We start from the raw sequence: 11,356 nt of genomic DNA, 5'->3' as shown, positions 1-11,356 counted from the left end.
TCTCTGGGTATCAGTCTGGCTCTGTTGATCTGTTGTCTAACTTCATCTGCTGGGTATTTTAGTTCTGAAAAGGTTTGCTGTAGATCTCTTAGGTGAGAGTCTCTGTCTGTAGAATTGGAACAGATGCGGCTGTAACGTAGTGCCTGGCTATATACAATGGACTGTTTGGTATGTTTGGGATGGTAGCTAGAGGCATGTAGATATGTTTGTCGGTCAGTTGGTTTACGGTATAAGGTGGTGTCTATGCGTCCATCCTGTATTTTTATAGTAGTGTCCAAAAAATGTATTTCTTGCATAGATTGATTCATTGTAAGGTTGATTGTGGGGTGAAAATCATTAAATTTCTGGTGAAAGGTGTCCAGGGTCTGTTGACCATGTGTCCAGATGATAAAAATATCGTCAATGTATCGCAGGTACAAGAGAGGTTTGAGTGGGTAGGAGTTTAGGAAACGTTGTTCTAAATCTGCCATGAAGATGTTGGCATACTGTGGGGCCATGCGGGTGCCCATTGCTGTGCCGCTGATCTGAAGGAACAGGTCATCACCGAATTTGAAGTTGTTGTGGGTAAGGACAAATTGGCAGAGTTTGGTGGCAAGGTCCGCTGTGGTTTTATCTGAAATGGTGTTCCTTATAGCTTGTAAACCATCGTTGTGTGGGATGTTGGTATACAGAGATTCCACGTCCATAGTAGCTAGTATAGTATTGTTGGGAAGGTTATTTAAAGATTGTATTTTCCTCAGAAAATCTGTGGTGTCACGTACATAGCTGGGAGCACTGATGGCATATGGTTTCAGAACAGAGTCCATATAACCGGAGACACCCACTGTAATAGTGCCAATACCTGAAATGATGGGGCGTCCTGGATTTCCTGGTTTGTGTATTTTAGGTAGAAGATAGAAAGTTCCTGGTCGAGGTTCTGTTGGTGTGTTGGTGAGGATCTGTTCCTGGATGTGTGGGGGTAGCTCCTTAACAATCTTGTTCAGTTCTTTCTTGTATTCTTGTGTGGGGTCTGAGTCCAATTTTGTGTAAAAGGCGGTGTTGGAAAGTTGTCTGTGAGCCTCCTGTATGTAGTCAGTTTTGTTCATAATGACGACAGCTCCCCCTTTGTCTGCTTCTTTAATTATAATGTTTGGGTTGTTTCTGAGATTATCAATGGCTCTCCTTTCAGCATGGTTTAGATTTTGTTGTAAGCGATGGTGTTTTCTGGTTACATCTGTTTGGATTCTGTGGCGGAAGCAGTTAATGTACAAGTCCAGTGTGGTATTGCGTCCATCAGGAGGGGTCCATGTGGAGTCCCTTTTTGTGTAACACTTTTTCAGTGGTAGTTGGTGGTCAGTGTTCTGTTGGGAGGGTGGTTGTTGTTCTCCAGTGGGTTGAGAGGTGTTGTGTTGTGAAGTTGTTGTTTGTTCTGATTTGTCTTGTTGTTGTGTGTGTTGAAAATACTCCTTCAGGCGTAAACGGCGGAAAAATGCTTCCAAGTCCCCGTAGAACTGGATCATGTGTGGGGATTTGGCAGGGCAGAATGACAGTCCACGTGAAAGGACTGATTCCTCAGCTGGGCTGAGTGCTTGCTGTGAGAGATTGACAATATTGTTGATCTTGTTTTGATTAGTAGCCTGTAGGTTGGAAATGTTAGAGAGTTTCTTGTTTTTCTGTTTTTTCAGTAGCTCCAGTTGAGAGTGGTAAATGTTTTGTTTTTCCTTTTGGAACTCTTGCCAAGCTTGGTGGTTCCTGATAGAGTTGTCTAATACAAGGAGTTCCTCCTTTATTAGCTTCTGTTTAGAGTAGAGAACGCTGATCAGATGTTTGAGCAGCTTCTTAGAGAAAGTGTTGCATAGTTTTCTTGCATATTCAGTGGGATACGTGGATTGTAGAGGGTTCTTAATTCTAAGACCCTTGGGTATAATGTCCAGGTTCTTGCATTTAGTAAGAAAGAAGATATCAGTCTGTACCTGTGCAAGTTTCTTGGTGAGGTTGATGGACTTCCATTTCATGCGGCTCAATGTGGTGCCTTCCATGGTTCCAGTTACAGATGGGTAGCCGTGTTGGTCTGCCATAGTCAAAATAAAAAAATTTCTTCCTGTAGCACCTTAAAGACCAACTAAGTTAGTTCTTGGTATAAGCTTTCGTGTGCATGCACACTTCTTCAGATACACTGAAACAGAAGTTGCCAGATCCTTCTATATAGTGAGAAGGTGGGGAGGGGTATTACTCAGAAGGGTGGTGGGAATCGGAGATTGGCAGATAGCTGAGATGAGCCTGATGAGCCTGTTGACGACTCTTAACGACTGTAGTAGGTCTTACAGGAAAAGGCAAGGGGTGAGAAGGTGAGAAGTGGCTTAGTCATGTATAATGAGATAAGAATCCAATGTCTCTGTTCAGACCAGGTGTCTCCATTGTTTTAAGTTTGGTAATGAGTTGCAATTCAGCAGCTTCTCTTTCCAGTCTGTTTCTGAAATTCCTTTGTAGTAAAACAGCTACTTTGAGATCTTGTATAGAATGTCCTGGGAGATTGAAGTGTTCTCCTACTGGTTTCTCTGTTTTGTGATTCTTGATGTCAGATTTATGTCCGTTTATTCTTTGGCGTAAGGTTTGGCCTGTTTGTCCAATATAGAGAGCTGAAGGACACTGTTGGCATTTGATGGCATACACAATGTTAGACGATGAGCAATTAAATAGTCCCGAGATGGTATGTGTGATGTTGTTGGGGCCAGTAATGGTGTTGTCCGGGTGTATGTGGCAGCAAAGTTGGCATCTGGGTTTATTGCAGGCTCTGGTGCCAGTGTCCGTGTTAAGTCTGGTTGTAGTATTATTGTGGGTTAGGAGTTGTTTAAGATTGGGTGGCTGTCTGTAGGCAATGAAAGGTCTTCCTCCCAGAGCTTGAGAAAGAGAACTGTCATTGTCCAGGAGAGGTTGTAGATCTCTGATGATGCGTTGAACTGTTTTAACTTGGGAGCTGTATGTGATGACTAGTGGTGTTCTGTTATTTTCTTTTTTGGGTCTGTCTTGCAGCAAGTTCTCTCTGGGTATCAGTCTGGCTCTGTTGATCTGTTGTCTAACTTCATCTGCTGGGTATCTTAGTTCTGAAAAGGTTTGCTGTAGATCTCTTAGGTGAGAGTCTCTGTCTGTAGAATTGGAACAGATGCGGCTGTAACGTAGTGCCTGGCTATATACAATGGACTGTTTGGTATGTTTGGGATGGTAGCTAGAGGCATGTAGATATGCTTGTCGGTCAGTTGGTTTACGGTATAAGGTGGTGTCTATGCGTCCATCCTGTATTTTTATAGTAGTGTCCAAAAAATGTATTTCTTGCATAGATTGATTCATTGTAAGGTTGATTGTGGGGTGAAAATCATTAAATTTCTGGTGAAAGGTGTCCAGGGTCTGTTGACCATGTGTCCAGATGATAAAAATATCGTCAATGTATCGCAGGTACAAGAGAGGTTTGAGTGGGTAGGAGTTTAGGAAACGTTGTTCTAAATCTGCCATGAAGATGTTGGCATACTGTGGGGCCATGCGGGTGCCCATTGCTGTGCCGCTGATCTGAAGGAACAGGTCATCACCGAATTTGAAGTTGTTGTGGGTAAGGACAAATTGGCAGAGTTTATCCAACAGAGGCATGATACTTCATAATATAATTTCAAATCTGGCAGGGCGAAGCCACCTCTCTCTTTTGCATCTGTTAATAACTTAAACTGAATCCTTGGCTTCTTACCCTGCCAGATATATCTTGAAATTATTTTTTGCCATTCTTTAAAAATTGATGCCCCCTTAATTATCGGCAATGATTGGAAAAGGAATAACATCTTTGGTAGCACACTCATTTTTATCGTGGATATTCTCCCCCAAAAGGACAATTTTAGTCTTCCCCACACCTCCAAATCCCTTTTTATCTGATTCCACATAGGTAAGTAATTGTTTTGAAACAAATCAATGTTCTTGGGGGTTAACCATATTCCTAAATACTTCACTTTGTTCACCACTTCTATCTCTGTCCTTTGTTGTATTTCCTCAATTAGTTCTTGATTCATGCTTTTAGCCATGATTTTCGTCTTTTTTTTGTTGAGATAAAATCCTGCAACTCGACCAAATTGTTCTATTTCTTCTAAGATTCTTTCAATACTTTCCACTGGTTCTTCTACTGTCAATACCAAGTCATCCGCGAATGCTTTAACTTTGTATTCATTTTTCCCTATAGACACCCCTTTTATATCTTCATTTTTTCTTACTGATTTTAGCAAAACTTCCAGCACCATAATGAATAATAGTGGTGACAGTGGGCATCCCTGCCTTGTACCTTTGTTTATTTTAATATCTTCTGTGATATATTTGTTTACTATTAGCTTCGCTTTCTGTTCTGTATATATTGCCTTTATCCCATAATAAAATTCCTTACCCACTTCCATATACTCTAGGTTGTTTAACATAAAGTTCCATGATATATTATCGAAACTGTAGATAGTTTTCACTCAGGTCCACATATGCAAATAAGGGATTGAAAGTGACGTTCAGTGATTGGATAGTTACGGAAAGTTGTTACAGTTGCATTGTAGTCGAGCTCTATATAAGCAGGCTGGCTGAACCCTTCAGTTCAGTTCTGTTCTGGCCTGTGAATAAACAAGACCTGTTTGAAGAATCGCTGTGTTGTCTGATATGTTCACCCACAATGTAACAGTTTCTTAATAGAACTTTTTGTAATTTTGATTCTTCCTTTTCAAAGCCTAATTTTTTATCCAAATTAAAAACGTTGTTTAAGTGGTGATATTGGAGCCAGTCTGTGAGGTGGTGCCTTATTATCTTCAAATGATTTCAACTTTATCTGGTCTTGTTCTTCCTTTAATAGTTGCCTATACGTTTCCCAATTCCCTGTCATGTTTCATTTTTTAACCGCAAATGCCTCCAATAATATGGTTGTTGCTTCCTGATAATATGGTTGTTAAATCCTTTGTGGACTTTTATTATTTTATGTGCCACCCATATCTCTTGTTGAAGCTCTCTAGATCTAATATATCTAATTTTTCCAATAGAATCCAATATTTTATCCAGATTAAACACTCAGCTTTATAATAAATTTTGAAATTTGGCAACACAAATCCTCCTCTCTCTTTCCTATCAGTCAATAATTTATATTTGATGTGAGGTTTATTTCCTTGCCAGATAAATTTTGTCAGCACTTTCCTCCAATCTTTTTTTTTTTTTTTGGTTATGATTGGAATCATCTGAAAAAGAAAAAGTAACTTGGGCAATATATTCATTTTTATTACCGAGATTCTTCGCCAAAATGATAATTTCAATCTTGACCAGATTTCTAAATCTTTACTAATTTCTTTCCAGGTCTTTTTGTAGTTGTCGTCATACAAATTAATGCTTTTCATTGTGATTTGGATGCCCAAATATTGTGCTCAGAAGCAGATGAGGTGAAAAGCTGGGAAATAATGGGAGAGGAGGAGCAGGCAGAGCCGGAGCAGCTGGCTGACAGTTATCACTAGAAAGCATCCCAGACCCTCCATCTCCCAGAACCCAGCAAGCCTTAAAAATAGGAGAGCAAAGAGCTCAGAGACAGAGGGCACTTAGTGGCAACCTTTGAGGGGGTGGTGCTGTTGACGAATGAGGTGGGAGAGAAGGGTAGAGGAGATTTACTTGGGACAATGCCATTATTCCAAGAGGCTGCATTCCCAAGCCTCTCTGTAAATATTGAATAAAAGCAAATGGTAAGGACTTTTCCTTGTCTTATCTGTTCCTGGCAACCTGCCATGGGGATTAGTTCCTCTGCCGCCTGACAATTAACAGCCCATTCATGGCGGTGGGGGGGAAAGAGAAACTGACAGTTCAGGGGCACTGTGGTGGGGTAGTAACATGTGACAGGTGACGCGCAAGCAGAAATAGATTATAAATATAGATAGATTTATCCTTGTTGCAAAACATATGGATTTTGTAGGTTTTTTAGCGTGGGATACTTTTTGCTGTATACCCCAAACAGCTATTATCAGAAAGCAACCAGGTGCAGGAGGTATAACTTCAGCATTTTAAAACCCTGATCAACATGCCTGGTTTCTGATCACAGTGTAAAGCATAGTTTCCCAAACTTGGGCACCCAGCTTTTGCTGCACTACAACTCCCATTGTAGCAATAGGTTAGGCCAGTCAAATGACCACGCAGCAAGAAAGTTTTAATTGTTTGCCAGCAACAAGCAGTGGCACCGAGGAATAAGTTCCAAAGTCCGGCCTCTCCCAACAGGAGAAGCTTCCCTTTATACATTCTTGAATCAGGTCTTTATCCAATCAAAAGTTACAGCATTACACATACTCAGATAGATACTATAGATTCCGCTTAGAGACAAGAACTGCTTTGCTTGGAGGTTGTGTTCCAGATAGATACATTAGGTTCAGCCTAGAGACAGGGCATGAGGAGTTGGACATTATCCTTCCATGTCCTTATCTGTAATCCTTTTCAGCCTATCTCTGTGTGTCTCTGGGTAAGTGGGTACCTGAGGGGCAGGGAGGATGGGAGTTGTAGCCCCCAAACAGCTGTAGACCCAAGTGTTATGTACTGAAGTTCTCACCCTGGGCCAGCAGGGGGATTCTGTAGATAGTTATGCAAATGAAGGATCAAAAGTGACTTTCAGTGATTGGATAGTTTTAGAAAGTTGTTACAGTATTCAGTTATGTCCTGGCCTGTGAATAAACAAGAGCTGTTTGAAGAATCGCTGTGTCGTCTGATATGTTCACCCACAACTTAACACCAAGTTTGGGAAACGCTGGTGTAAAGTGAAATGTTTTATTAGGTAGGTGACAAGGGAATAGATTAACTGTATTTTATCCATCTAGACAGACATGTGTGAGTTAACAGACAAAATCAGCTTATCGCTTTTGTTTTAAATAATAGGGCTAAGCAGAGTTTCAACCTCATTTTAGGCAGTTTAATTGAAAGCATAGGAATTAGCCATTAGGCTGATCTCCCCCTTTGTTACCTATTTTTCAAAGAAACAAACTAGAGATTGAAAAGTAAACTGAAAAACATAGTTTAATCACAGCCAAGCATTAATCCTTAGCAGCAATAGCATTAAAATAATTGCAGGGAAAATACTTGTATTTGCAGCAAAACAGCTTCAGGCATGTGACTCATGATGGAACAAGAGGAAGCCTGTCTTCCTCCATCGTTGGCTGAAGAAAGAGAGAAAGAGAAAAGGAACAGGAAATACTATAGTGTCATACCTTGTGTTGTGTCCGCTTCATGTTGCGTCTTTTCGCATTACGTCCCGTGGCAACCAGGAAGTACTGGAATGGGTTACTTCTGGGTTTTGCTGCTTGCATATGCGCAGAAGCGCTAAATTGCGCTGCGTGCATGTGTAGACACGGCGCTTCTGGATGTGAACACTTTGAGTTGCAGACGTGCCTCCAGGACAGATTATGTCTGCAACTTGAGGTTCCACTGTATGCTCCTTTCCTCTTAGGAGAGGAGGGGAAATTATGTTGAACAGAGCCTTCTCTACCAATCAGCTATAAAGCTTTATTGTCATGACACTTTCATGTGCTAACAAGCAAGAATATGCATTGTTAGACTGACTGCAAAATCTCCCACATATAGTGCATAGGATGGATGGTCACTTCACGGGGCGCCAAAACAATGCTGCAGAGTGGAGCATGAGAGGAGAGCGGTGCTGAATTTTAGCATTGCACATGGCACCACTGAAGTTTGAGAGCCCAAAGTCTGGCACTGGGCAAATGCAAGGCAGAACCAACAGCTCCATGGTCATGCACACACAGACTTCAGCAAAGGCTTTTGCTCCCTGCTCGCTCCTCCATTTGCATGCAGCAGTCCTGGAAAAAATGGTCCAAAGGAACAGCAACATCTCTGAGAGCCCGTTAGTAATATTATTTATTTATTTGCCTTATTTATAAAAATAAATAGACCAGATCCAGGCGCTTTGGGAAGAAACTGATTTTATGGAACCATTTCAATCGGGGTTTTGGCACAGAAACTGCTTTGTTCGCCCTGTATGATGACCTCTGTTGAGAGAGAGACAAGGGAAGCATGTCCCTGTTAATTCTTCACAACCTCTCAGTGGCTTTCAATACCATCAACCATGGTATCCTTCTGGAGCGACTCTCTAAACTAGGAATGGGTGGCACTGCTTTGCAGTGGTTCCAGTCCTACTTGGATGGTTGTTCCCAGAGAGTGTTCCTTGGGGAATGCTTTTCTGCCCTGTGGAACCTTCAGTATGGGGTTCCACAGGGCTCAGTCCTATTACCCATGTTGTTTAACATCTACATGAAACTGCTGGGTGGGGTTATCCGGAGGTTTGGAGTATGTTGTCAGCAGTATGCTGATGACACTCAGCTCTGTTTCTCCTTTACATCTGTAGGTGAGGCAGTGGAAGTGCTGGACCAGTGTCTTGCCTCAGTAATGGACTGGATGAGAGCCAACAGACTGAAGCTCAATCCAGATAAGACTGTTAGTGGGTGGTTCCCTAGACCAGATGGGTGGGAGGTCGCCTGCTCTTGATGGGGTTACACTTCCCCTGAAGGAGCAGGTTCGTAGCTTGGGGCTACTCCTGGATCCTTTGCTCAGTGGCCCGGAGCGCCTTCCATCAGCTTCGGCTGGTGACCTAGCTACGCCCCTTTCTGCACAGGAATAACCTAGAAAGGAATGCTGTGATCACCAATAGTCAGCATGGATTTCTGAAAAATAAGTCATGTCAGACTAACCTGATCTCGTTTTTTGACAGAATTACAAGCCTGGTAGATGAAGGGAACGCAGTGGATGTAGCCTACCTTGATTTCAGCAAGGCATTTGACAAGGTGCCTCATGATATTCTTGTAAAGAAGCTGGTAAAATGCGGTCTTGACTATGCTACCACTCAGTGGATTTGTAACTGGCTGACTGACCGAACCCAAAGGGTGCTCATCAATGGTTCCTCTTCATCCTGGAGAAGAGTAACTAGTGGGGTGCCACAGGGTTCTGTCTTGGGCCCGGTCTTATTCAACATCTTTATCAACGACTTGGATGATGGACTCAAGGGCATCCTGATCAAATTTGCAGATGACACCAAACTGGGAGGGGTGGCTAACACCCCAGAGGACAGGATCACACTTCAAAACGACCTCGACAGATTAGAGAACTGGGCCAAAACAAACAAGATGAATTTTAACAGGGAGAAATGTAAAGTGCTGCATTTTTCGCTCTATAACACGCACCTGACCATAACACGCACATCGTTTTTAGAGGAGGAAAACGGGGGGGGGAAATTCTGAATGAAACAGTGGATGTATCATTTTTGTGCTTCATGCTGTGGCCACAGACATGTGATCTGATGGTGAATTTGGGGTGACCCAGTGCAAAAATCCTGAGAATCCCTGTGGATTCATGCTTTGTAACCATGTTTTTGCACCATTGCAGCCCCAAGCAACAGTGGGTGCGTGATTTTGGGGGGGCAGGCTGTAGCCATGGACATGCTATGTGATCTGATGGTGAATTTGGGGTGACCCAATGCAAAGATCCTGAGGATCCATGTGGATCCATGCTTTGTAACTGCATTTTAAGTGGGGAGGGAAGAAAAACACAGAAGGGACAAGGAGCATAAGAATGCAGGAGAGGAATTTAACGGGAGGGAGGAAAGAAAGAAAGGCAAAAGTCCTCCCACCCACCCAAGCCAGCTCTCTCTCACTCTCTCTCTCCCTCTCTCCCACCTGCATGTTTTCTGGCTGCCTGTGAGGAGCAGGGAGAGGAATTAGAAGGAAGGACGCTCTGCTTTCCCCTCTGCTTGCCTGGAGGGGAGGGGCTTTCCCTGCTCTTTGTTCTGTTTGAGCAAACACAGCAACGGAACAGAACTGGGTGGGCAGTAAGACCCTGAGGCAGAATGCAGGAAAGCCGCAACTTCCTCTTTTCAGGTTTCCCTTCTCCGACACACGATTTGATTTTTGACTGATTTTTGTTCCTGCGCTTGCCCTAGTCGGCTCCAGGGACCACACATTCGCTCAATAACACGCACAGACATTTCCCCTTCCTTTTTGGGAGAAAAAATCTGCGTGTTATAGAGAGAAAAAAACGGTATTGCACTTGGGCCAAAAAAATGAGAGGCACAAATACAAGATGGGTGACACCTGGCTTGAGAGCAGTACATGTGAAAAGGATCTAGGAGTCTTGGTTGACCACAAACTTGACATGAGCCAACAGTGTGACGCGGCAGCTAAAAAAGCCAATGCAATTCTGGGCTGCATCAATAGGAGTATAGCATCTAGATCAAGGGAAGTAATAGTGCCACTGTATTCTGCTCTGGTCACACCTCACCTGGAGTACTGTGTCCAGTTCTGGGCACCACAGTTCAAGAAGGACACTGACAAACTGGAACGTGTCCAGAGGAGGGCAACCAAAATGGTCAAAGGCCTGGAAACGATGCCTTATGAGGAACGGCTAAGGGAGCTGGGCATGTTTAGCCTGGAGAAGAGGAGGTTAAGGGGTGATATGATAGCCATGTTCAAATATATAAAAGGATGTCACATAGAGGAGGGAGAAAGGTTGTTTTCTGCTGCTCCAGAGAAGCGGACACGGAGCAATGGATCCAAACTACAAGAAAGAAGATTCCACCTAAACATTAGGAAGACCTTCCTGACAGTAAGAGCTGTTTGACAGTGGAATTTGCTGCCAAGGAGTGTGGTGGTCTCCTTCTTTGGAGGTCTTAGAATCATAGAATCATAGAATCATAGAGTTGGAAGAGACCACAAGGGCCATCGAGTCCAACCCCCTGCCAAGCAGGAAACACCATCAGAGCACTCCTGACATATGGTTGTCAAGCCTCTGCTTAAAGACCTCCAAAGCAGGGAAGCAGTTGAAGAAGGTGCAAAAAGGGTTTTCTCTTGTGTGTTTGTGTTTCTTTGAGGCTGATTAGCTGTTCTCCCTGTGCAAAGGTCAGAGGGGGCAGGGTTTCTGTTGAGGAAGGTGATTAGCTGTGGGAGGAGCTTATCAGAGCTAGCAGGGCAGCGGCGCGCGCCTCGTGGCACGCACAGTTTGATCCATCTTTTAGATTTAGGGGAGCAATCTCAAACGTTTGTTGGGGGAGACCTAGGTTTTTTGTGGGGGGAGTTATTTGTCCTGTCTTCACGCTTTTTATGATGGAGGACCGCTGTAGCCACCCCCAACGACACATTCTCCAGATGGAGGGGGAGGGAACAGCTGCTGTCGCCTGCGGTTCCTGCGCAATGTTTGCCATCTTGCCAAAGGTTGCAGGCAGCTTTATCTGCAGCAATTGCATGTTGATTGTCCTCTTAAAAGACAAAGTCCAGCAACTGGAGGAACGTGTAGCTACGCTCCAAAGAATTAGAGAGCTGGAGCTCTTCTTGGAAGCAACAGACCACAC

This window comes from Podarcis vaucheri (genome assembly GCF_965113315.1).
Source record: "Podarcis vaucheri genome assembly, chromosome: 6".
Classification (NCBI taxonomy): Eukaryota; Metazoa; Chordata; class Lepidosauria; order Squamata; family Lacertidae; genus Podarcis; species Podarcis vaucheri.
The sequence above is the reverse complement of the archived record's forward strand: the minus strand, read 5'-3'. Positions refer to the sequence as shown.